Source organism: Ochotona curzoniae, unplaced genomic scaffold, assembly GCF_017591425.1.
Source record: "Ochotona curzoniae isolate NIBS_2020 unplaced genomic scaffold, NIBS_Ocur_1.0 contig_3304, whole genome shotgun sequence".
In the NCBI taxonomy this organism is placed as follows: domain Eukaryota; kingdom Metazoa; phylum Chordata; class Mammalia; order Lagomorpha; family Ochotonidae; genus Ochotona; species Ochotona curzoniae.
Window position 1 is genome coordinate 27,997 of NW_024465801.1, and position 27,724 is coordinate 55,720.

Here is a 27,724-nt window from a genome sequence, read left to right on the forward strand (position 1 = left end):
TTTTGCAAATATGTACAAAACAACCAACTACATTCAAGAGAACAATCTGCAATCCTGTATTTATAATAACACAATTCACATTGGAGAAGATATGGAATCAACCCAGGTGCCTGTCAACAGAGGAATGGATAAGGAGATTGTAGTACACCTATTTGATGGAATACTACTAAGCCACAGAGGAATGAAATTTTACCATTTGCCAAAAAGTAGTCTCAGATAAATACCACTATGCTCAGTGAAAGAAGCCAATGCAAAAGGACAAATACCATATATTCTGTCTTACATAAGAGAACTTCCTTGCAAAATACAGAATGAAAAGTTAGGCAACAAGTATACATTTGTAATCTCATAAATGTACAATGTAATGTAAATCAGAGTACTGGGAAGCAAAGAACTGAAATATTCATCTCTCCTCCAAAATAAAACAGACTCCCAATACAACTGCTAAATACACATTGATAACAAGACACTAGATTCTCTGCAATTGCTTATACCAACACTGTCATGGCACACATGGAGTACAACAATAACTGAGCTAAGACTATACATGAAGAACTATATAAGTGTAACATTCAGGGGTCAGTGGGGGGTGGAGGCTAGAGGGAGAAAATGGAGAGAAATGGGGTAAGCCCTATACTTACAGTGTGTAAAACAGAAAATAAGAATAAAATGGGGGGGGGAAGTTTCCAAAAAAAAAAAATTGTCCCAGCTGGAACCTATTATGCTTAGTGAAACAAATCAGTCACAGAAGGACAAATATGTTCTCCCAGACACAAGACAATCAGTATACAACATGTATATAGACATGTATACATGTGTATATATACACATGTATAAGCAAATATATACAGTTACATAATAATATATTAAGCAAATATGTATTATTTATTAATATACATGATCTATATAAGAGAGACTAGCATAGCAGGATATAATGGTACTATGCAGTTCACATCTCTTTCCACAATTAAAGGAGGGCTACCAATGAAACTTTTAAATATTCCTCTAAAATATAACACTAAGTTTTCTATCTTTTTGCACATACCATTTAAACATCAATAAGAAACTTGTAAGAAACTTGTACTAAGGGATTAAACTACTGTGATAATATAGGGGGACATGGTAGGAGGGAAAATTGGAGAGGAAGAAAAAGGAGGGGGAGGGATAAACCCTTATACCGACAAAACAAATTGTAGAAAACAAATTTTCTGAAAATTGTGATAGTGGAAACACAGAAGAATGGGGTACTTTGATATAATCTTAGGTTAAATTTATTTTTATGATCTTAAATATGGAAGGTATAAATATCAATGCCATTGGCTAGTAAACCTAGACATAAATGTATGTCAGCAAATTTAAAGACATCTTTATTTTATCCAAATTTGTATGTGTGAATTATGCAAAAATCAATCTGTAATCCAATTGAAATGCAGCTGCTCAGGGGTTCTTAATGTGTAGACCCAATACAACATGGATGCAATACAACACATGTATAGATGGCAAGAATCACAAAAGAAGAAAAAGTAAGCAGGTCTGTAACAGCATGAAAAAAATCACTTTAATCTTTTACTACTATTAATCAATTAGAACTACTTCTCACTCTTCAGTGATTTAATTAACCACAATTCTTGTGAAAAACCTAATAAGAAAATTTCAAAGGTCACATATTTACATCTCTGCTGGATTCTGCAAGTGAGAAGCTATAACTTGAAAATTCACAGCACCAAACAAATTTAATCTCTCAAAAAGAATTGAATATTTGCTAATATAAACACAACTACATCTCAGTTTCAGAGTGTTCCACTAGCACTCTATTAGAAAGGTACTTTTTTGGTATTATTATGATTCTTTTTTAATTTTTATTTTAGATGTTTATATAGTTTGATCAAGGTGGGAAGGATCGAGGGTTAGGGGAAATTGGGTGTGATAATTGTTTTCAATTTTTCTATTTTTACCTCCTATTTCCCTCCTATTTCTGGAAGAAGAGACAAGGGAAAAAGTCACATCCAGCCTCCCAAGAGCCCCAGGACTCAGGGATGTGGAAGACTCATCTGGTACCAAGCCAGGGTCCCAATGTGGCGCATGTTCCAAGGATTCTAACTAGGTGATTTTGATAATTCTAAAATGCACGGATAAGGAAACACCTCTAACACCCATTGGCAGACACAGTGGATCTTACTGCCTCCATCTGCCCAGATAATTCTGTCATCACTTGGTTGGGACAGTTGTCCAATTGGTTCCACCCTCCTTTCTCTGGTTTGGTACCAGATATGTCCACTTCAGGTCCCAGTGGGTTGCCATATTCTCCATGTGCATCAAGGTCTGCCTTCCATTGCTCTGTCTTTTAAACTGAGGATAATTATTTCTTACAGTTGGGCCTAAGGACCTGGGCCAGGTGTTTTAGGCCCCATTGGACACCCCTGCCTCCAGGGCCCATGGACTTGATACGCACAGGACGGCCAAGGATCAAGGCTAGGTGACCAGGGTTCCACCAAATGCCCCATCCCTGGGACTCATAGTCAAGGCACCCACAATGCAGGCAGGTCCAAGGACCTAATTCAGCCACAGCACCACAACTATAGCCTGCCCAATGAAATGGGAGAGGACTCAGATAACTGCTGGATGATGTTTAAGTTCTCTATATATAACAGAGGCTAATTCTCATTCAGAACACTAATCCAACCCACAGTCTCCTTGTAAAGAGACTAGGATAAGATTCTCAGAATCTTCTCTCCACCAACCAGTACCGGAATGAACCACCTTAGGGAGGTGGGAATGGCAGTAGGATTCCTGGTGGATGTGACCCAGTTCAACATACCAGTCCTGGGTACCACCTGACCACCAAAAGGACCATCTCCTTGCAGCAACAAAGTGGTTTATGCAGCTGACGACACAACAAGGGCACAGGGGACAGTGTCCAACTGGACTCTCAGCAGCTTCTGTTATGTCCCTGAGCTCCCAACTACAGAGCCCGTTCACAAAGAGCAGACTGGTGGATGCCAGCAGGGGTTGATTGCCCCATGGAAGAACCACACTGCTTGAAGACTATACTGCTATTCCTGGCTGGCTTGCCATGTTGTTCCCAGTCACAGCTAGGCCCTGGCTACTCCCAGCTGACCAGCCAATTCACCAGAGATAACAGCTGACACAAGCAGACACTTGTGTTTATTTAAGAAGCCAACATTTATCTGCCAAGGAAGCAACAGACCTCTTTGATTCCAAACGTGGTCGTTCCCAAGCAGGCTGGCTTCTTAGAGAAACCTGTTTTTTCCCCCAGCTCTCTTCCTGGGGATCTGGCTGTCCAGTGGTGAGCAAACAAGATCTCAATGTGATATGTAATTCTCAGGTACTCTGATATAACTTGTAGAATTCCAAACAGTGGCTTAACTCCTGGGCCAAATGTCTGCCGCTGTTGTTAGCAAAGTTTGAAAATGTTATTGATTTTTCTCGCTGCCCTCCAAGAGCAACTCTCTCATCTGAAAGATATTTTCAATTATTCTAGGCAGTTCTTTTACCTTCAGGAAAATACTTGGAGGTCACAGGACTTCAGGAAGCCCCGTAGGAACCTTCCCACTTGTTTTGGGAAGCCGAGGTGGACAGCTAACCCACATCAGTATCAGCTGCCCTACTTGCTGAAGTAACCTGATGAAATGATTGGTGGCCCCAGGAATGCCAGAGGCTATGCCACAGGAACCATCACAGCAGGGATTGGAAGCATATTTGGCTCACAATAAGCTCTAGGGCTAGCTTTGTCTCTTAATATGGCAAAGAAGTTATTTAAAACCCTGACATGAATATGAGCTCATGACACGCAGGTCCTTCCATCATCATTTCCAATAAATCCGTTTTACATTTTTGATGCCTCACAAATTCTCACATTTAAAATTCCTGCAAGAATGATACAAGCGGTATGATTAAGATCCCAAACAAGACCCCTGAGACCCCAAGTCCCCCTCAGCACATGGTGATCTACGGCTGTTAAAGATTGGTTTCTGTTCTCCAGCTCCTTCCCATGGGACACCAGTTTCCCCAGGGTAAGTCCTTTAAGTTTCTCAGGGAACTCAAAACTTCCCCAGATCAGGGCATTTGGGCTTGGGGTCTTTCCTGTCCTCTCTGGAGTCACACCGCGTACGACGTGGGAAATAAATATACTAAATAAACTGTATTTCAGAGGAGGGATTCCAGTTAGTGTCAGTCCATCTGTAAATCATCCTTCATTCTGCGCAAGTGTCATTTCTCAGGAATAAGTCCGGGTTTTCCTCTCCAATCACTTAGAGGAGAGGTGACGGGACCCCGTCCCCCATCTATGCTCAGGTGTGGCCCCCAACGGTCACACAGCACAGCTCCACCCGCCTCTCCCAGCCTGGCCCTGCTGACCTGCAGGAAGGAACAGGCTGTGGCCGGGGACCCAGGGGAGCAGGGGGACTGACCTGAGGAGTGTCCTTCTCCCAGGGTGGCCTGCAGAGGGAACGTCCAATGGGTTCAGGCAGCAGGTAGGGTTGGGTCCCCACAGCGTGGGCCACGCCCCAGAGAGATGGCCCGGCCTCACAGAGCTGGCCCTGTGCCCACATAGATGGCCCCGCCCACACAGAGATGGCCCCGCCCACAGCACCGGCCCCGCCCCACAGCGGCGACTCCGCCCCCACAATGCTGACATCTCCCCTCACTACAGACTCCGCCCACAGCGCCGGCCCCCACCTTGCAGATTCTGCCCCCATAGGGATGACTCTGCCCCACCTTGTAGACCCTGCCCCTAGGCCGGCCCTGTTCTCTCGCACCTCACCCACCCCCCGGAGGTAAAGCCCCCCTGTGTTTTCCTGAGAGTGGCGGCGATGGGCGGAGCCGTGTGGGCAGCAGCCAATCCTCGTGGAGAGCGACCCTTGGGGCTTGTGACGCAGGGAGGCCTTGTGATGGAGGGGGTGCAGGCACACACAGAGGGAAGTGTGAGCCTGAGTGGTGTACTCGCTGGTGAGCAAGCACGCCTGCTGGGTCAGGTAGGAAGTTATGTTCCTATCTTAGCTATGTTTTCCAGGGGCTTTTTAAGGTATCCTGATGAACACAAAACAGGTGTTGATTGCCAGGGCTAGAGAAGGATGGCACTGATCTGGTGCCCATGTCATAGGCCTCTTAGGTGTGTTTAGGAACAGGTGTTGCTCTGGTTTTTCCTTTAGGACGGTATGCGTGCTGGGACTGGAGATACTTTCTGTTTTATCATGTAATTATAATGGGTTCACCTGTTAGACTAGAACTCAAGGGATGAACTGAGAGAGTTTACATTGTTGAGGAAGAGAGAAAGGAAATGAGACAGAGTTGCCTGAGCTCTTAGATGGCCTGTCAGGGAAATAGAATTCACTCTAAGCACATTCACATAGCTAAATACAATTTTCACCAAGATTTTCAAGGTGTGAATTTAGAATGAGTTACCAATGGCAATAATTGACGTGTACAATAAATGACTTACTTTGTGTTACCTAATTTCTATTCCTTTGATTGGAATATGATGTATTGCTACTTTGTGTTCTAACACAAATGCTAACTTAGTTTTTAAAAAGGGATGGCGTGAAAAACATTTTAAAAATATTTATTTTTATTTTTATTGCTAAGTGAGATATACAGTGAGGAGGAGAGACAGGGAAGAAGATCTTCTGTCCAATGATTAACCCCCCAAGTGAACGCAAAAGCTGGAGCTGAGCTGAACTGTAGCCAGGAGCCAGGAGACACTTCCTGGTCTCCCACGTGAGTGAAGAGTCCCATGGCTTTGGGCTGTCCCCTGGACTGCTTTCCCAGGCCACAAGCAGGGAGCTGGATGGGAACTGGGGCTGCCAGAATTAGAACTGGTGCCCATATGGGATCCTGGGGCACATTCAAAATAAGGACTTTAGCCACTAGGCCCCCCTCGCAGGGCCTGTGAAAAACTTTTTTGAGTTTGAATGAGAAATGTTGTGTTTGAAATGAAAAAAAAAAAAATACTGCAAAGTATACCATGTGCTCAAAAAGGAAGATTTATAGATAGACTTGTCTATAACGTAGTGTTTTTAATAAATGAATGTTGTCATCCTTCATGAATTATTTATAATACAGTTAATGGCTGGCATAACATATGCTATTCTATGTGATAATATGGCTAAGTCTTTAAGAAGTGTACTTGCAAAAATTGTTCAAAGTTTTGTGTTTGAAAAAGTAAAAGGCTGACTAACTTTGAAAAGGATCATCGGTTTCTGGCTCATAAAAATATAGTAATATCTCATGCATCTTCTGTTAATGTTCATGCCTTCTCTGATAGTGTTTAGGCTCAGAAAGGTAAGCTGATAGTAAGTTATGGAGCCACGAGTGAACACCTACAACAGTGCTTTTAAGTCCCTCAAAATTCTTGTGAAATTCATTGGGGTCCTCCACTCCCCCACCAACCCCCGTGGACATCCCAAAGCCTGCCTTTGATGCTTCTTCACAGATTTGTCTTTGGATCTTATACACTGTGCTGTTCATAATGTCCATTGTTACACAACTTTTTTTTTTGGGGGGGGATGGTGAACTTGCATAACTCCAAGGTACAGTTTTCAATCTGTCTTTGTGATCATGCAGGAAAATATGTTTCGATAGCAGGCTTTTTTCTAAGTCAGATTTGACATATAAGGCAACATTAAGATAGAGACCTGGGTAAGCACTGTCTCCATAATGTCAAGGAAAAAATGGTTAAATGCATAGGATTCTAGATTATTCATCTTGGCTATAGAGTAAGTGCATTTGCAAGTTCAGTGGAAGATATCCCACTTTGTCATATTTAGTAAGGATAGACTATTAGTGTCAAACATAGCTCATCTTTGTGATTCTCTATCCAATGAACCCCTACCTCTGTTTTTCAATTAGTGGATTTAATATTGTGGCAATTGGACATGTAGAAAAATGTCTAACAAATTTAATGAGTAAGCACTTATTAAGCCCAAGCGAAACATTCAGGAATGTGTAAAAATACGTTTGCCAACACAATTCTTGGCTCAGCTGTACATCAGTAAATTTTTTTTTTTAAAGATTTACTTATTTGTGTTACAAAGTCAGATATACAGAGAGGAGGAGAGACAGGAACATCTTCCATCTGATGATTCACTCCCCAAGTGAGCGCAACGGCCGTTGCTGTGCCGATCCAAAGCTGGGAACCAGAAACCTCTTTCTGGGTCTCCCACAGGGGTGCAGGGTCCCAAAGCTTTGGGCCGTTCTTCACTGCTTCCCCTGGCCAAAAGAAGAGAGCTGGATGGGAAGTGGAGCTGCCGGGGTTAGAACCGGGGCCCATATGGGATACCGGCGCTTTCAAGGCATGGACTTTAGCCACTAGGCCACGCTGCCAGGCTCCATCAGTATAAATTATGTGTAAATCATAAGATGCAAAATGTGCTCATTGAACAAAAGTATTGGTACATGGGCAGGAGTTTGCTGCAGTGTTGACTTTGATATACATACTCAGAGTGATGGGTGTGAATGCGGGCTTGTTCTGCATTCCAGCTGCCTGATGCTGCAGACTTTGGGAGGCAGCAGGTGGTTGCTTAAACATCTGCATCCCTGCCTCCCATGTGTAAGACCCACAATGAAGTCTTTTGCCCCTGCTGTTGTGTCCTGGTCCAGCTGTCCTTGTGTAGGCATTCAGGAAGTGAGCTGGCAGGTGAGATCAATTGCACATTCTCTCTCTCTCTCTGTCTCTCCTCTTCCCTTGTTTTTATTATTTTTTTTTGTTTAAAGAAAAAAAAGTGAAAATACATCAGCTTAAATACCCCACGCATGTGTATCTCGAAGGAAGGCTAGCAAAGGCTGCTTGGTAGGAAGCCAGGCAAGTAGCTGTGGCTTTGTTGTGTTGTCACTTCGTGTACAGACAAGCTGTGTATAATGGTGCTTTTGGGATATGCAACTTGACTCTTAAACTATGTGCTGGGAAATGATTGGAAAAGGTAAGCTCACAGAAAAAGGTGGTTGTTTAAAAATCACTTGGGGGAAAAATTTGCTTTCATTGGTAATCAACATGTTGCCGTTTCTGTAACAATGAGGAAACCCTGTTTGTAAGATTTGGGAAGAAAGAAATATGCATACCTGTATGTGTGGATATGTGTGTATGCCAGAGGATTTCAAAATGTTCATTGGAAAACACAATTAGCAGGTAAATTTAGGGATAGACATGTGGTCTAGAAGTGAGCCGCCCTTTGGTTTGCCTGCATCCCAAGTGATGCCACCCTTTGGTTTGCCTGCCTCCCAAGTGACAGTGTCTGGGTTTACACACAGCTGTGGCTCCTGAGTCTGAATTTCCTATTAATAGGGTCCCCAGAAGACAGCACGTGATGATGGTTACAGCCCTGCTATCCACATGGGAGACCTGGGTGAAGTTCCTCATTCCTACTTTAACCCATGTCTTCTCCCCGCATCTCACCCCAGCATCCTTGTGGGCATCTGGGGAATAAAGCAGTGGATGGCAGAAGTTCATGTCTCTGTTTTCCTCCTTCCTTTGCTCCCTCCATATTGATGAAATAAAAATCTTAAGCACTCTTAAAAAAACTAAAGAAAAAGAGAGAAGGAGATAAAGATCATCCTTCTGCTAGTTTACTCCCAAAGTGGCTGGAGCTAAGCTGATCGAGGCTGGGAGTCAGGGGCTTCTTCCAGGTCTCCCAAGTGAGGCCAGGGTCCCAAGATTTTGGGTAGTCCTCTACTGCTTTCTGAAGCAACAAGCATGGAGCTGGAAGGGAAGTGGAAAAGCTGGGACAGGAACCCATATGGGATTCTGTTGCTTGCAAGATGTGGACTACAGCCACTAGACTACTGTACTGGGACGGTAACTTATCTTTGACATTGTATTCAAAACTTATTTGCTATAATTTTTTTCTCATTTAAAAGTTCAGAAAACTCTAAAATGAAAGCTATTTTGTCTGGGAAATATATTAAATTATGTTGAAGATATTTATTCTTATTTGATGATGAATAAGATTTAGGTGGATAAGGATGATAAGTATTTTTGCTGCTGCTTAGATTGATACATGACTGTTGTTTAGTTTGGTTAAACTTAGTGATCTGGGCCCCACGATAGCCCTCACCTTGCATCTGCCAGGATCCAATATGGATGCTGGTTTGTATCCTGGCAGCTCCAGTTCCCTTTCAGCTCCCTGCTTGTGGCCTAGGATAAGAGAAAAGGATGGCCCAAAGCCTTGAGACCCTGCACCTGTGTGGGAGATCTGAAGAAGTGGCTTGCTCCTGGCTTTGCATCATTTTGACTCCAGCTGCTGTGAGCAATTTGGGGGTGAACAAGCAGGTGGAGGAGCTTTCTCTCTGTCTCTACTTCTCTATGTAAATCTGCCTATCCAGTAAATATAAATAAATCTTAAAAAAAAAAAAAGAAAAAAGAATGATCTGCTTGTTTGGACTTTCACAGTTTTCTGTCCAAAAGCAATAAAGCTCCAGAAACCCATGGCAATTAACGGAGGATATTTATTTTGTTGCTCAGAATTGCCTCATAACTTATCTACATGTCACTGTAATTCAGAAAGCATAGTGTCAAATGTTGCATATCAGTCAATAACCCTACCACTCTAGAGTAGATATTTTATGTGTTGTAAGAAATCTATGGAAGGGTGTAGGAGTTTACCTTATTTATTGGACACTTTATTGATTCCTTGATTTACATTATTATTAGGTAACTCTGAAAGGAGAAGTGAAACATTTTTTGGTGAGAATTAGGATGTGTTTTGTCGTGTTGGTGATATTTTTCTTTTGAATTATTTGCATTTTATATCAGTGAGTTCATGGCTGCTTTTCTGCAGCAATTAATATTGTTGTGTCACATCAGTAATTGATGCCGAGCCAAATCGATAGAGCTTTATTTATTGCCTTGGAGCCTCTCACCATAATCTTTCCTAAGGAAAGGAGTGTTTCAATATCTGGAGTAAGCAAGTCCATCTAGAAGGGACAAGATTGGGGCTTTCTGTACAGTCCAGAAAACTTCAAAATTTCTCTTGGTTTCAAATCTGCTGGTGCTGAGAGACTTGAATGTGATATCCACCGGAGGAAACTTATAATTTGTCAATAATACTTACTAATCTTTGATGTGTCACATATGGAAGGTTTGAGATGGAAGAACAAGGCACCCTCCAGGAACTATGTATAATTGGAAAATTGCTTCAAGGCAACTCAAAAAAGGTGTTATGGAAGAAAAGAGTTAATGGAAGTTTAAAACCTCTTTGAGTATTACCTGTTGAGTGTAGTTATCTGAAAGGCAAACAGGGAAAGACAGAGAAGAGGCAGATAGAGGACTCCCAACAACTGTGTCAGGCTTCAAGTGCACACATTTGTTGAAGGTAAGTTTGCATGAAGCCAGGGCCACATTGTCCAGCCGTCTCCCACAAGAGGACCAAGAAGCCAACTGCTGGGGTCATCACCCATTGCTTCCCAGGATTCACATCCACAGCAAGTTGGAATCAGGAACAGAGCTCAGACTCAAACCCTGACACTCTGGCATAGGATGTGAGCATCACAAGCTACATGGTTTTCCTTTTCTTTGCTTCCTTCCTCCCTCCCTCCTCCCTTCCTCTCTCCCTCCCTCCGTCTCTCCATTCCCTCCCTCTGTTCTTTCTTCCTTGCTTTTATTCCTTTTATTCCTTCTGATTTTTTCACTCATTATTCCTTTCTTTTATCTGTTCATTATTATTACTATTACTATTATTATTATTTTATTATTTTCACATGTACTGAGTTCAGCCACCTTGTAAAAGTACATTTTCTCTTTCTGGTTTCTTTATCTCATGAGCTGTATATACCTGCATGTAAGCAGACCAGGAATCATTTTTTTCTCTGAGTGGTAACAATTTTAGCTTACCCCAAGAACTCTGAGTAAAATACATCATTAGTAGAAAATAATGAAGGTTAAGGAATGTGTGAGCCACATCAACTCCAAACAGCATCCCTTCAAGAGAGCTCCCAAGCTGGGATTAGGACGTATCTCTGCTATCTTTAAAATCCTGTTTCCACAACACTTAATGAGAAATGGAAACCTAACAGCTAATCTAACCAATCAGTTCATTTTAATTCCATACCTAACTGTCCATGTGCATTAAGACCAATCTTTTCTTTTGGGTGAGAACTTGAAAAATGGGTGAGTTTCCTTGCATCTAAATCTTGTTCAGGGGCCCGGCAGCATGGTGAAGTGGCTCAAGTCCTGGCCTTGAAAGCTTCGGGATCCCATATGGGTGCCAGTTCTAATCCCGGCAGCTCCACTTCCCATCCAGCTCCCTGCTTGTGGCCTGGGAAAGCAGTCGAGGATGGCCCAATGCTTTGGGATCCTGCACCCATGTGGGAGACCTGGGGGAGGTTTCTGGATCCTGGCTTCGGATCGGCACAGCACCAGTCATTGCAGTCACTTGGATAATGAATCATCAGACAGAGGATCTTCCTCTCTGTCTCTCCTCTCTGTATATCTGACTTTGTAACACAAATAAATAAATCTTTAAAAAAGATTCTAGTTCAGACTACATAACCCTGGAGAGTGTGCTACTCCAGCAAGCTGGGAGAGCAAGGATAAGACCAAATTCCCTCTTAAGACACACTAATAAAGTAATACACACTTAGCTTTGCAGATTAGGGTGCTTTGTTTATTTTTTTACATTTGGCTTTGTTACTTGTACTCGAACTGGAAAAGAGCGGTGAAAATGATTTACTTCATGGCATAACTTCATTTGAGACAAAAATGCATCAGTAACACTCTATGTATTCTTTATCATGCAGGTAGCCTAGTTTGCAGGTCCTGTTTGCTTCAGGGAACATTCCAAAATGCTACTTTCTGGTACATTGCTTGCCCATCCATCAGCTCAGTGCTTTAAATTCATGTATATATGCAGAGGTTTTCTTTACTTACAATTAGTTTTCATCATGTTATTAATTGAAACGAGATATCACTGTGGCAATAAACTTTAGAAATAATGACTTTTAGGGTCTGGTGCGGTAGCCTAGTGACTCAAGTCCTCGCCTTGAATGTGCTGGTATCCCATATGGGCGCTGGTTCTAATCCCGGCCGCTCTACTTTCCATCCAGTTCCCTGCTTGTGGCCTGGGAAAGCATTCAAGGATGGCCCAAATTTTGGGATCCTGCACCCGCCTGGGAGACCTCTAAGAGGCTCTTGGCTCCTGACTTCGTATCAGTGTAGCACCAGCCATTGCAGTCATTTGGGAGTGAATCATCGGATGGAAGATCTTCCTCTCTGTCTCCCTTCCTCTTTGTATCTCTGATTTTGCAATAAAAAAAAAAAAAATTAAGATTTTTAATTTTTTAAAATTTTTATTGAAAAGACGGCTGTACAGAGAGCAGAGACAGAGAAGAAGATCTTCCGTTCGATGATTCTCTCCCCAAGTGAACGCAACGGCTGATGCTATGCCAGGAGCCTTTCCGGGTCTCCCACATGGGTGCAGGGTCCCAAAGCCTTGGGCCGTCCTTGACTGCTTTCCCAGGCCACAGGCAGGGAGCTGGATGGGAAGCAGGGCTGCCGGGATTAGAACCGGTGTCCAATGGGATCCCGGGCATGCAAAGCCAGGACCTTAACGACTGTGCCACCGCCCCAGGCCCCCCCCCAAAAAAATAAATCTTAATAAAAAAACAAATAATACATTTTAAAATTCCACTTTGGTTACAAGAAGCAAACCTAAAATGCATCTATCTGAATCCGCATTTTCATTTATATTTCTTTTCTTTACGGATGTAGCTTATAGAAGCTCATGACTTGCAGGAAGCAAACGGAGCTTTCTAAACTTGAAGACCTCACGTTCTCCACAAGAAAGGGCACTCAAATCAACTACTGGGAATGCTTTTCCACTTTTAGTGAATTTGTTCATGAAGAAGGTCACACATTCAAAACTCAAAGAGAAACCATAATGTAAATCAAAATGTAAATTGCATGTCCCAAACTTTTCTATTTATTTATGCCACTTTCACATTCTTTACTTTTGTTCTGCTTCTTTTCTTTTAAATAATGAGCTTACTTTTTGTTCTGCTTCCCATGGGCTTCTTAGACACCAATATCATTGTTAATTTAAATGTTAATCAGCACCTTTCCTCTTGGCTCTTGGTCTTGGAAATCGGTTTGGATTTGATACATCTGAGAAATTGAAACTGACTTCTCTGAAATGCTGTTAAGTGTGTCCACCTCTGGTCTCCTGCCTGTGCACACCACTTTTATATTTATGATCTGTCTGTAATTGTAATGCTTTTAGTGTTTTCAAGGGATGTATGCTTTTTTGTTTTAGTAAGTGCAAATTTTTGTGAAGGTAGGGGTTTGTATTATATGAATATATATATAAATAAGCTATACATATATTATTGAATACTGTTTTTGTTTATCAAATTAAAAAAAAAATCTTACTGATGAACTGTGCCTAAATTCCTAAGGAATATTATTGGCTTGCCGACAACCGTCATAGTTTCATTAGCGAGACAATCCTCATAAAATATTTAATTTCTCAATAGATCTTTCCTTTGACAAAGCTCTTTTAGCTTTGCCAACCTCCTTAATTCTCAGTTCCAACTCACTTTTCCATAACCTTACTACTTAGCTCAGAACTTCCATGTCCTTTCATAGTCTAAGTGTGGTTTCTTTCTGCTTTCAACCTCCATTACATCCCATACAGTCATCCAATCAGCTTCCTTAAAACACATTTCCCTTAATTTTCTCTACAGTTAACAAATTGCGTTAGAAAACGTGATTAGAACTCTAGTTGTGATGTCAATATGCCATGTGAAAGTGCCTGAGTTCAAGTCTTGGTTTTGTTGCCCTATCTAGCTGGGAGCTAACAGTTAATGATATCTTTACATGGGGCCTTATCGCTTACACAGGAGAACTAGAGTGGATTCCACGTTCTTAGATGAAGCCTATCCCAACACCCAGATTTCTACCTGCATTTGGGAAAAGAACCAGTGGATGGATGATCTCTTTCCATCTGTCTCTCTGTTTGTCCCCATCTCCATTTCTCTAATAAAAATAAATGTAAAAATTAGAAAAAATAAAATGTCAGAGGTGCATTGGTTTAGTTTTCCCGTGAGATGATTTACTATCTGATCTCATTGTGACAAAACTTAATTGTAGTCGTTCCATAAAATGATCTCTTTTTTTGGACTATGCTATGTAGCTTTCAACTTTCATCAGCCCTCGCTTCCACTTTTTCGTTCTGCCATCTGGTCCATTTACCCCAGTGAGCCTGATCAGCTGCCATTGCTTCATCCTAGACTGATGTCATGATATGATGGCTTAATCTATTGCATCTTGGCACTGCCTTCTGATTATTTCAGGGGTACAACTGCCCACATTGTTATGTCTCCTTCTATTGACTGAACACATCTCACAGATCTGTATTTCTGAAAGTTACTATGAGCACACTGGTACCACATGAGAAATATTCAGAATTACATTGAATCAATGAGTGATAAACTGAATAAATTAATCAACGTCGCTTGATTTATGCTAAATTGGGTCATTTATTTCTTATGTGTGGCTATCATTTTTGCACCCCTTCATATCATTGTGTTATCTTTTGTTTCTAAAGATCTGTTGATTTATTTTAAAACCAAGACAAGAGAGGGAGAGCCTTATTCACTTCCCAGATCGTCACAATGGTTGTGGCTGGGCTAGGGACTTCTGTGTCTCCCACACAGGTGGTAGAGGCCCAAGTGATGGTGGCCTCTTCAATTATTATCCCAGGTGAAGTAGCATGTCGCTGGACAGGAAGTAGAGCAGAAGGGGTTCAGTTAGTGGTGGAATGAGCTGCTGACTTCACAGAGGGTGGATTAACCCTTTAAATGCAAAGCCAGCCCCCCTTCTATTATCTTTATTAATTAGAATTTGTTAATATGCTAACCTTTAGAAATCACATGTTGGGTTAAGCTTTCTGAATGTGACAGTTTCACAGAAACAGAACTTCAGTGGAGAAATAATCAGGATGTTATTTGAATAAAGTGAAAATATATAGGGATGGTCAATTTTGATGGAAAATAAGACAGTTGCTCGTTTTAGAGAGTTAGAGATTCTCTGAAACTGACCTAATTAAATCAGCAGTTCCTTGCTGAGCATCAGCTAGGGACCAGGGAGTGTTGCAGAACCAGGAGCTGAGAGACAGAGACGAACAAGTGCAGCGATAAAGAGAAGTTATCCCCAGGAGCTTACCCACAAGGACAAGCAGGTGTTCAGTTATTCCACTGTGCCATTTAGCTATTTAATTCATATAAACCGCATTCCAGGGGTGGATGAGGCCACGCTCAGGTGTGTATTCATGTCAGATACACAGATGAAGCCCCATTTGTCACAATTACTAATCCACACTTATTGCATCGATAGTATGTTAAGAAACCAGAATAGAAACACGTATTTTGGAATGTGACTGCAACTTCTGAGTATAAAAGTTCATTCAGGCATTTTTTTTTTTTTTTTTAGTAAATGAAACTGCAGGTAGAGATTTATATTATAGTAAGATGTAGTTATTTTTAGGCACTAAAAATTCAAAGGAAAAACTATGGAAGTAAAATATGGAGTGCCATTTTTTTTTTCTAAAAATGTCTTCAATTATTAAAGTATGGTATAAGCCTGACCAGTTTTTTCAAATTAAAAGATAAATAAACAGAAAGCATTTCCATGTTCGCTTCAATATGAAGTTAACACTAAGATACCATCGTCTGCTATAATCCATATACAAACTATGGTATGGTAAGTTCACATTTGATATTTTATGGTTCCTGCTAGAAACAAATGGAGCATAAATCTGATTTGCAGTATTTGAAAGGATGGAGAACTGAAATGTTAAAAAGACACTTAGAGCTTCCAAAGAGCTCACAGTTAATAATCATGTGGTGCTATGTTGTTTTTCATGTTTCCATCTGTAATTTTTTTAAAAATCCATTGCTGCTTCATGAGTTCCATCACTTATCACATTTGTTTCATCCCCCCTCAAATACATTTTAGTAAAGAATTGGAGCATGAATAAAGATTTAATGTATGCTACACATAGAAATGTGATAATGAAAAGTTCACAGAGCCCAAAAAAAGTTCTTGTCAAATATGTGAGAGGCAAGGACAATGGAAATGTGACAGTGAGCAGAGTGACAATTGCCAAGGGCTTGATGCTGAACCACCACCGCCTTATGCACGGAGGCCGGCTCAGAACTGAGGAGTCTGCTCACTACCATGAAGGAATGCATTTTTTGTTGTTGTTACTTATTTCGTTGTTTTTATTAATTTATTTGAAAAGCAGAGTGATAGGAGATAGCATGGACATAGAGCTCAGCAATAAAGGAGAACTGGCTGTGTCCTCAATAAAGCAAATAAATCCCCAGAAAATTATATTTGTTTGGAAGAAGCTAATCCTCAAATAGGCATCCTGTTCGAGCTAATGGCATTCTTCAAATGACGAAACTATAGAAAATAAACTCCAATTAGTAGTTTCTAGGAGTTTAAACCTCATGGTTAAAAACACACAAACAAAAAGCCCCACAACCCTCCAGAGTGGTCTTTTTTAAGTTTGGATTGGTATTGTGACTGCATCAATGCCGTATCTTAATTATAGCATGACACAATATTTTTCAACACATTTTCAGTGGGAAACTGCTTAAAAGGAATTTGTGATCTCTGTTTTTCACAACTGAGTGTGACTCTAATTCCCTTAAAATGAGCTATATAGTAATGATCATAATAACAATACAGAGTGATGCGGTAATGAAGGGCTGTGTCTTCTGATTATTTGAGTTTCTAGTTAAACTGAAGTAGAATACATAAAGGTTTGATGTAGAGTCCTGCTTTTGTGGCCGTGTGTGAAAGTACCGCTTGCATGTCAGTATCCTGTATCAGAAGTTAGTGCAAGTCCTTCTTGCTTCACTTCCAGACAAGATCCCTGCTGATGCACCAGTAAAGGCAGCACAGGGTGGTCCAAGTGCCAAGTTCCCTGTTAGTAGTGTGAGGCACACAGATGGTACTCAAGACTGTGGCTTGAGGTTTGCCCAACCAAGTCATCAAGAGTAACTGGTGAATGGAGCAGTGAATGAAAGAGCTCTTTCGCTATGTGTCTGTGCACTTTTCAAACAATAAAACACATTTAACAAAAAACACATTTATTTATCACTCCCCAAGCAGCAACAATGGTTGGAGCTGAGCCAATTGGAAGCCAGGAGCTTCCTCTGGGTTTCCCATGCAGGTGCAGCATCCTGGACTGCATTCCCAGACCACAGGCAGGGAGCTGGATGGGAAGCGGGGCCGCCAGGATTAGAACCTGCTCCTATGTAGGATCCTGGCACCTTCAAGGCGAGGACCTTAACCACCATGCTATTGCACTGGGCTCAATAAAACACATCTTAGAGAAAGAGAGAGAGAGATGATTGGTGTGGGACCAAAAAAAAAAAAACAAAAAGGAAGATTTTATATATGGTATATGTGCTACTTAACATACTGCTGCTTATGTAAACTTTGAGAATTATATATCATTTTTAAAAATAAGTGTGCCTAGACTGAAGTGCAAATTAAGGAATGCTGGGCTACAAATGACAAATATTCAACTGTCAGGTGGCCCCTCTGTGCAAGCTAGGAAAGGCCACCATCTTTATATGCAGATTCCAGTACAGACTACTCATATCTGCTGGGAAGGTATTAGAGAGACTGAGGAATCATGAAAAAATTCTTAAAGTATTCCCTGCGGGCCCGGTGCAGTAACCTAGTGGCTAAAATTCTTGCCTTGCACCTGCCAGGATCCCATATGAATACAGTTCACATCCTGGCAGCCCCACTTCCCATCCAGCTCCCTGCTTGTGGCCTGGAAAAGCAGTCGAGGACAGCCCAAAGCCTTGGGACCCTGCACCTACATGGGAGACCCATAAGAAGCTCCTGGCTTTGGATAGGCATGGATCTGGTCATTGCGGCCACTTGGGGAGTGAGTCATTGGAAGGAGGAACTTTCTGTCTCTCCTTCTTTCTGTATATCTTGTTTTCCAATAGAAATAAATATTTTAAAAAAATCCTATGATAACTGGAGTGCCTCACGATAAAATTCCATTCTTTCAGACAAAGTAATTTGCAATACTATGCCTAAATCAAGGGCATAAGTGATTCATTTATCTGTGTTCCTTTACTGAGTGGCTATCTATTACAGTGATCTGAACATAATTGCATCTGATTAAAGAAGCACAGTCAAATGGAAAGAATATACTCTCCACTCTCCAGCATGCATCAACTTGCCACATTACAGGATAGGGTTGCAGCCTGCTGGTCAGCAGTATTTTCAGTATGTCTGTGCCCCATAGAACATCAGAGAAGTAGATCTCAATCCCTTACAGTGCTTCTGGACGACTCCACCTTACAGCTAATGCAGACCCTGGCAGTCCATGATGAAGGCTCAAGTGATTGGGTTCTTACTACCCACCAGGCAGAACTGAGTTATGTTCAGGAATCTGGGGTGTGAACTATTGGGCTCGCTCTCTCTCTCCCTCTCTTTCTCTCTTTCTCTCTCCCTCCCTCTCTCTCCCTGTGCCTTTTGCAGAACATCCCTGCAGGCAGCTCATCTCAGTTTCCTGAGAGCCCAACCTTCAGATCTTATAGGCTGGGCTTCCAATCCTTCTTATTCAGTGTCCTTTCCAATAATTTGATTTAATATTAGTACTTTCTTGGCAATACTTAGTGGCTGGCTAGAGGGTTGTCATACTTCCAGAGCCAGAGCAACAACTGAGGTTCAGTTGTCTTCCTAGTCCACAGAAGTCTAAGACAATAAACATATTATGTTGCTTCATACTGTTAAACTGGAGTTGATGCATTCTGTAACAAGAGAAACCTACTGCAGTCACTGTTCGCGAAACCATCCAGGTGATTTCTGCTGTCCTGGGAAAGTATAGCAAGGCTCTGAGGGGTCACATGCATTCAGTCACCAGAGTCTTAGACATGCCATGTCCCTTTGCCTGGGCACTTCACTTCACTTAGATCTGGACTGATCATTTCTCAGTATAAAGCCTAATTATCACTAGATATTTGAGGATTTCCTACAAAGTAAATTTTGTAGCACAGTTATTCTTACTGCATTTTCCATTCAATTGTACTGAAATTTCACTTTGATTTCTTTTTCATTGTTCCACAATTTCCAGTTCTGCATCTATTACTATGTCTAGTATATAGTTGAATGTCTAATTTGAAAGGACTAAGGATTACAATAGATACATTTTGATCTGAGCCTCCAGGATTTGCGACAAGGTGATTAAATGTGTTTCTGGTTAAAACAAGAGTTTACCTTCCTTAGAAAGCACTGTGGGGGTGTGCATTCAGGAGCTCATAAATGCAAAGAGAATTGGATGCAGGAAAAAATAGGAGTGAGAGTGAAAGGACATCCCTGCCTTGTACCCATGGATGGGACACTGTGATCGTCCAGAGTATGATTTCAGGGCTGAACTCTATGGTACCGAAGTCTGAGTTTTGCTATGCAGTGTCGATGTGATCTTGAAAAAATTACTCTAATTGTCTGCATCTAGCCTCATTCAATAAAGTGATTTCATTGCATGTTTGCAAAAAAAGTCATTGCATGTTTGCAAAAAAACAATGTGTGTGTTTAAAACAGAACAGAGTAAACTGCATAAATATTCATTATTGAAGGAATATTCCAGAAATATAGTATAATGCTATTATAAACACATGCTCTGTGGATGACATAGAAGGACTAAAACACTGGAAAAGCCAGTGTATTAACAATCATGGCTATCAGGTACCTGCTTTGTATGGGGCTTTGTAATAACACGAATGTGTTAACTCAATTCTCATATACACTGCAACAGTTATGTATGAAGAGTGGTGATGTACTGATGATCAGTCATATCTGCTGCACAATTAAGTAATTTGTCCAAAGTCACAGCAGTAGGGAGGGTTGAAATTGGGACTTAATAACATGCTATTCATTCAGAGTCTGCCCTATCATCCACTGTGCTGCACTTTTTCTGTGAGTGGTCCATGTTTGAGTCTCCAGAGTTATTCCAGCATAAATGTATGGAGACTTGGCTGGAATTGGAAGTTGAGCTAGGTGTTGTTTAGATCAACAGAACTTTTGTATCATCTAATTAAGCTTCTTTACCTCATACTTCGGTTGTTTCTTTAAGATTATTGTATAAATGTATACTACAATGTTCTGTGCAAGACAAAACTAAACATTTACTTGGTTTGAATTTGTTTGCTTTATGCACTAAGGGAGCAAAGACAATGCATTGCTTTGTCTAAAGTTGAGTGAAGTGGTGGAGTGACATGAACTTATTGTTTGACCTGAAATGAGGAACGTAGTCATACTGAGAGGAGTATAAAACATATGAAGATGCTTGAGTTTAAGGAATCAGTCAACCCTGGATCTGATTTAAAGCTGGAAAACATAACTACTCTTTTTTTTAAAGATTTATTTTTTTGTTATTATTTTTATTGAAAAGGCGGATATACAGAGAGGAGAGGCAGAGAGGAAGATCTTCCGTCCGATGATTCACTCCCCAAGTGAGTGCAATGGCCGATACCATGCCTATCCGAAGCCAGGAGCCTCTTCCGGGTCTCCCACGTGGGTGCAGGGTCCCATAGCTTTGGGGCCGTCCTCGACTGCTTTCCCAGGCCACAGGCAGGGAACTGAAAGGGAAGCGGGGCCGCCGGGATAGAACCGGCACCCATATGGGATCCCGGGCGTGCAAGGCGAGGACCTTAACCACTGCACCACCCCGCCGGTCCCAAACATAACTACTCTTAACTGAATGCACTTAAACGCCTGAACTTGGCACTGTGCTCTGGATATTTGATAAGCAATTAGCTTGAGCTTAAATATATATATGAACATAAATGATGTATGTATACATGAAATGAGAGTACAGATATATATGTACTCATATATGTATATATATTTCATATATATGTACTCTCATATATATATAAAATTCATATATCTATGAAATTCACAGAGATATGAAATTCATTTTTTGGAATATGTTCCCAGAAGTGAGGATTTATGCTAGACTGATTTTCAGTTTTCTAAGGAATTGTTATACTAGCTTCCCTAATGCTTGTACTAGTTTCCATCCCCACTGTTTCCTGTACACCTCACCAGCATTTGTTATTTTTTGCCTGTGTTAACTGTTTAAAAATGTGTGTGAGAAGAAACTCCCTGTGTTTTATTGATATCATTAATTGCGTTTGCCTGAGGGATAACAACAGTGTGCACTGAGCTTTGTGTTTAATGTCCGTTTGTACTTGTTTTGAAAAAAAATTCTCCATTCATATCATTTGCCCATTTTCCTGGTTTGACTTCCTTAAGCTCCTGTCATAGTTTGGCTATCAATCATTTATTACATTCATAATTTGCAAAAGTCTTCTCTTATTTTGTTGATTATCTCCTCATTCTCTTGATCACTTTGTTCATTGTGCAAAAATTCCTTTTTTATATAACCACATTTTCTATTTTTAATTGCATTTATCATTAACAGCTCAGCCTAAACACTGTTGCCTGAGCCTATGTCTTGCAGTGTTTTTTTTTTTTTCTATATTTTATTCAAGTAGTGTCACAGTTTCAGGTGTTATATGTAGAATTTGGTCCATTTTTAGTTGATATTTGATTGGAGTACTTTTATACTCTTATTTAAAGCTTCTGCATGTGGAAATCCCATTTTCCCCACAAGAATTGTTGGCAATAATTTTAATTCACTGAATTTTTGAGGATTAGGTTTTGGATGTATGGTTTATGTTAAAATTGGTTTCATGAAGTTCAACTCAATCAATTAATTGTTTGATGCTTTTTAAAACCTCAAATTGGGGCCCAGTGTGATAAAGTCCTCCCCTTGAACATGTTGCAATCCCATATGAGCACTGGTTCTAGTCCCAGCAGCTGCACTTCCCATACAGCTACCTGCTTGTAGCCTGAGAAAGCTTTTGAGGATGGCCCCAAAGCCTTGGGGACCTGCACGAGTGTGGGAGACCCAGAAGAGGCTCCTGGCCTCGGATTGTTTCAACTCCAGCCATTTTGGCCCCTTGGGGAGAGAACCATCAGACGGAAGATCTTCCTCTCTGTTTATCTGTCTTTCCAATAAAAATAAATAGACCTTAAAAGAAAGACAAATTGCTTGTTAATATCACTCAAAGTAATTAACTTTAAAAATTCCATTGCTTCTGTCAGACTAATATTTTTATGAATTAGCCTACTGTATGCTAGCTCTTCCATCTATGCATAGATGTGGGTTAATAATTTCACCTTTGGAGCTTACACCTCCAGTCGCCTCTCGGCAGCGGGTGGGTCCCAGGACAGCGCGTCTCATGTCCGGATCCCATACGCCCGCCATCATGGGCACATGGTGAACCGGGCTTGGGCGGCCAGGGCGCCAGTAGGTGCCAGGCTTTGTGTGCTGGCCGCCCAGCAGGGGAACCCTGGGATTTTGGTGGTTTGAATTGCTGCTTATGTGGCTCCACGTTGAACCCGATGTGTTTCTGCGAGTTGGAGTTGAATACATCCTAAAGTTTCCCAATGACTGTTCCTCTCCCTTTAAAGAAAATGTACCACTTAGCAATGCTGACCACTAAATACCAGTTCATGCTAAAGCTTTCGCATGTGTCTTGTCCAGTAGACACACTAACTGGATTAAGGCTACCGCCAAGGAGCACGTGGGCTGGAATGGGGGCTGTGTTCTGATCTGGTAACAGTGAAATCCCCCTTGGCACAAGTGTGGACTGTGACTGGACGCACCAGGCTGGACCAGACCCCAGTACTGTCTGGTGCTCCTGGAGGACCAGGATAGAAGTGGGACAGATTATGCTAGGTGGCAACCCCTACTGAACCATGTGTGAGCCGTATGTGGGAATGGACTGGACGAGCCATGGCTGGGCTGAAATATCCAACAACAAGAACCAGCTTGGGTCGAAAGCTAGTCAGGAACTGGGCTAGGGCTGGCTCATGGACCCACTGGCATGTGCAAAATCCGGCAATGGGAGAGGTTCTGATGGAGGAGCCTGGGCAACTCCTCTGGCAGGACACAGACCCCACTGGTAAGCGCAAGAAGCATGAATGGAAACAGCCCAGAGCAGGCCACAAGAAGTTTCCCACTGGCAAACATTAGGCATGGATTGGGGGCAGACCAGGCTAATCAGTTAACATCATCACTGGCAAATCTGAGCACCAGAACAGAGTAAGGGTCGAGCCAGGTTTGGTTGTGATAAAAACCAGTCCACACTACAGAATGCCAGGAGGAGGTTGACTGTGCCGGATGTGACTGCAGTGCCCATCCAGCACACGTGAGAAACAGGAGGAGAGGGGACAGAGCCAGCGGGGAAATAAGGGGAGGTTCCCCCTGCTGGACAGCTACTCCCACTGGAGAACATGAACTGGGATGGGGCAGACCAGACTAAGCAGGGCTACAACACCTGTGCACCTCCTGTGGACTAGACCAGGGAAAAGCCAGGATGGGTTGATTGTTCCTTGGGTGCAACCTACAATTAGAATGGGAGAGGGCTGTTTGGGCATAGCTGTAGCATCAGCTGGCAGAAACTGGCACTGGGGGCTAATCCTGTCAAGTTAAACTTCAGAACCACCTGGAAAGTGCACAATCCGGGAGACTTGGGAGGGAAATAGTGGGTTCCCCCCTCTTGGGTTACCACTGCCACGGGAAGGCACAAGAACTAGGACAGGGGCTGGGGTAGCTAGACAGAGAGGCACTCAACCACACCCGTGAAGGCTTGACTGTTGAGCTGGGTAGATGGATCCAAGCTTCAATACCATTTGCCATGTACGACAACCAGGGGGATGTGGGTCAGATTGGACTGGTCTGCCACACATATTGGCAAACCAGGGTAGGGGGTTGGCCTGGTGGGGGTTATTGTGGGCTGCTCTCATCAGGATGCAGCTCCCACTGGTTTAGGTGAAGACCAAGTATGTGCTGTACAGAACCAGGCTGGACTGCAACACCTATTGGTTCCAGTAGAAGGCGGGGCTGAAAACAGAAGCAACCTAGCACTTGCAACTACCAGCTGACCAGGTGATGGACTGTGCTAGGCCCTGTGCTTGCTGGTGCATACGAGTATCTGGCCTGGGAACACCTCAGACGAAGTTTCTTTGGTGATCTGCCCAACTGAAATGCCAGACTCAGAACACAAACCATGAAGGGACAGAAGATGGAACAAGTTAATCAACCACCTCAGCAACAAAATACCAGGCAAATAGAGGTGCTATGATGGACAATGTCAATTAATGGATTTTTCAACAACCTCATCGTGTTTGGAGAGGCAAGATTGGCAGCAATTTCAAAACTGGTGACCTATTGAAACCACTTCAATGAGTATCTCAGAGCATGCCCCACATGCGGGACTTGGGGTGGGTGGGAAACCGGGTGGGGCTTCTCCCTCAATATTCCCCTCTACCTCAGATATATGAAGGAAACAATATGGAAATAATAGTCTTACCCACTTTCCTGTAGCCCTTGACCCTTTATGCACAAATTAACCATGTAAAGATTGTTAAAATAAACAAACTGTTCTCTGGTTATTTCTTCATAAAATTTCCTTGAGGATTTTCAGGAAAATGACAGATACAAACCTCTAACAATTCCCTCCTCTATAAAAGCAAGGGAAGATTGGACAAATATTAGTCTTTGAAATTCATAATATTGAAAAAAAAAAGTGTTTGCAGCATATATCTGAGGGAAATGGATAGCCATGTATAAGGAGACTAACTTTGTGCCATTTTAATTTGTGGTGTTTTAATCTGTCTTCCAAACTCTCAACAGAATATTCTGGGAAACCAACAGCTACATTCATGTTTAAAAAAAAATCAAATTAAGAAAATCAAAGTAAGAAACATGATGTTGAAATGCCTTAAAACCACAATCCCTGTGAATTGTGATTATTTTCCCTGTTTTGCAGTTCATTGAAAGCACTAGGAAACTGTCTGTGGATATCTTGATTTTTTTCCCTTGATAACAGTCTTTATTGTAAGGTGTCTGCTTGCAACTTCTAATTTCTTAATTTCACAAATACCCGAGTCGTGAGACAAAAATGAGGGAAAATTATAAGCAAAATCAAATACATAAAGTTTCAAGCTGGGAAATGTGACCTCAAAAGAAGTGTGGGACATCTCTGGCCTAGTGTTTACAATCTAAAAGACCACATGCTTGTGTGGAGCTCTGAGTATGCCTGAGAAGCAGAGGTATGTGTCCTCATCTCTGCCAGACAGAGTTTGTGCATGTAAGAAATGAAGACAAAGGCAGAGTAAACTGTCTTGATTATTTTTGAATTTCTATTGCAAAATTGCTCACAGAACTCCTCAGCAAGGCACATAGTTCAAAGGGTCTTGGTTCAAGGCATTGAAAGTAATCTCTATATAAGCATTAGCAGGCCACACAACTAACCCATCTGACCTTTCAATGACCTCATGGGACTAAGAATGCAAACATTACAGAACACATTCAGAAAAATTACCAAATAGGCAAAGGCCAACACAAATAATAAACAGCATTAGGGACAATCCTTTAGGAGAGAGAAACATTTTATTTCCATGTTTAAAGAATTGTATTATTGAAAACACCCTGATATAGCCAAAAGGTGTAAAACACAAACAAAACTGAACTAAAAATAATGCACATCCTATTCCCCCAAAAAGACAAATTATAAGTAGTATTTATCCAAAAGAAACTCCAGGAATTGGATTAATTATACACCATTTTTATTACACAGCATCTTTATTCAAAGGATTAATAGGAACCGACATGGTTTCCTAGTGCTAAATCATCTCCTTGCATGTGGTACCAGGACCCCATTTGTTCACCAGTTCATGTCTCGGCTACCTACCTTGCTTCCCATCTAGCCCCCTGGATGTGGCCTGGGAAAGCAGTCAAGGATGGCTCAAAGCCTTGGGACCCTGCCCTCACGTGGGAGACCTGGAGGAAGCTCCTTGCTCCTGGCTTTGTATTGGCTCAGTTGCAGCCATTGTGGCCACTTGGGGAGTGAACCAGCAGATGGAAACTGTTTTTTTGTCTCTCCTCTCTGTAAAAATATGGTTTTCTAAGAAAAAATAATATATGTATACATATATATTTAGTTAACAGAAAAGGATTAACAGAAATCAAGTTGACGAGATAAAGGAAAATAAACTTAATGTAAAGAATTAGTAAATATAGAATACAAATACAAAAAAAAAAAACACATGAAAAACAGAAATTCCAGTGTTGCTAAATAAAATGAAAATCAATACAGTGATTCAGTGAATTTCTTTTTTTTTTTTTTTTATTGTTGCTTACACTGTATTATGTAGTACAGTTTCATAGGCGCTGGGGATTCCCCCCACCCCTCCCCATATCCCTCCCCCCATGGTGGATTCCTCCACCTTGCTGCATAACCACAGTTCAAGTTCAGCTGAGATTCATTGCTTGCAAACACATGCCTAGCATAAAGTTCAGCGTCTTATTGTCCAGACAAGTTCAGTGGCCTCCTGGGGAGACCCTCTATGGTCTGAAGATAGGTCTAACAGAGTAAAGATCCGGTCAGTTAAAAGCCCCAACAAGGCCTCAGTATCAATATACAACATTATGGAATTAATTGACATAGTATTGGGTAAACAATATGTTAAAAATAATGCAAGTTCCATTCTTCGAAACATCTGGGTTGAGACAGCATCAATGACACGTTCAAAAAATAACAAACAACCAAACAATAAATTACAGGTTAAATCAAGGCAAACATGTGGTATCTAATCTTTTGGGATTCGCTCATTTCCCTTAGCATTATAGTTTCCAGTTGTGCCCATTTAGCCACAAAGAACTGCATTTTGTTTTTTTTAATAGCTGAGTAGTATTCCATGGAGTAGATGAACCAAAGCTTTCTTATCCAATCTTCTATTGATGGGCATTTCGGTTGCTTCCATGTTTTTGCAATTACTGATTGTGCTGCAATGAACATAGGGATGCATGTTGGTTTGTCGTAAAACAGGTGTTTTGGATATATTCCTAGGAGTGCTATTGCTGGGTCATATGGCATGCAGATTCCGAGTTGTTTGAGTGTTCTCCAGACTGATTTCCATAAAGGCTGTACCAATTTGCAGCTCCACCAGCAGTGGAGTAGGGTTCCCTTTTCCCCGCATCCTCGCCAGCAAGCGTCGTTGGTGTTCTTGATTATGTGGGCCAATCTTACTGGTGTTAGGTGGTACCTCATCGATGTTTTAATTTGGATTTCCCTTATTGCTAGGGAGCTGGAACATTTTTTCATATGTTTGTTTGCCATTTGGACTTGTTCCTTTGTGAAATGTTTGCCCATTTCCCTTGCCCATTTCTTGAGTGGCTTGTTTGTTTTGGTTTTTTGGTTGTTTTGAAGTTCTTTGTATATCCTGGAAATTAGCCCCCTATCGCCTATATCGTGTGCAAAGATCTTCTCCCACTCTGTGGGTTGCTTTTTTACTTTGTTGATTGTTTCCCTTGCTGTACAGAAGCTTCTTAGTTTGATGAGGTCCCATTTGTTTATTCTGTTCTCAACTGCTATTGCTTTTGGTGTCCTTCTTAGAAAGTCGGAACCTACTCCTAGGTCTTGCAGGGTATTTCCTACATTTTCTTGCAAGAGTTTGAAGGTTTCTGGATGTAGGTTTAGGTCTTTTATCCATGTAGATTGGATCTTAGTGTATGGTGATAGATGTGGGTCTATCCTTTTGTTTCTACAGGCTATCAGCCAGTTGTCCCAACAACATTTACTAAAGAGGCCTTCCCACTTGCTTGAG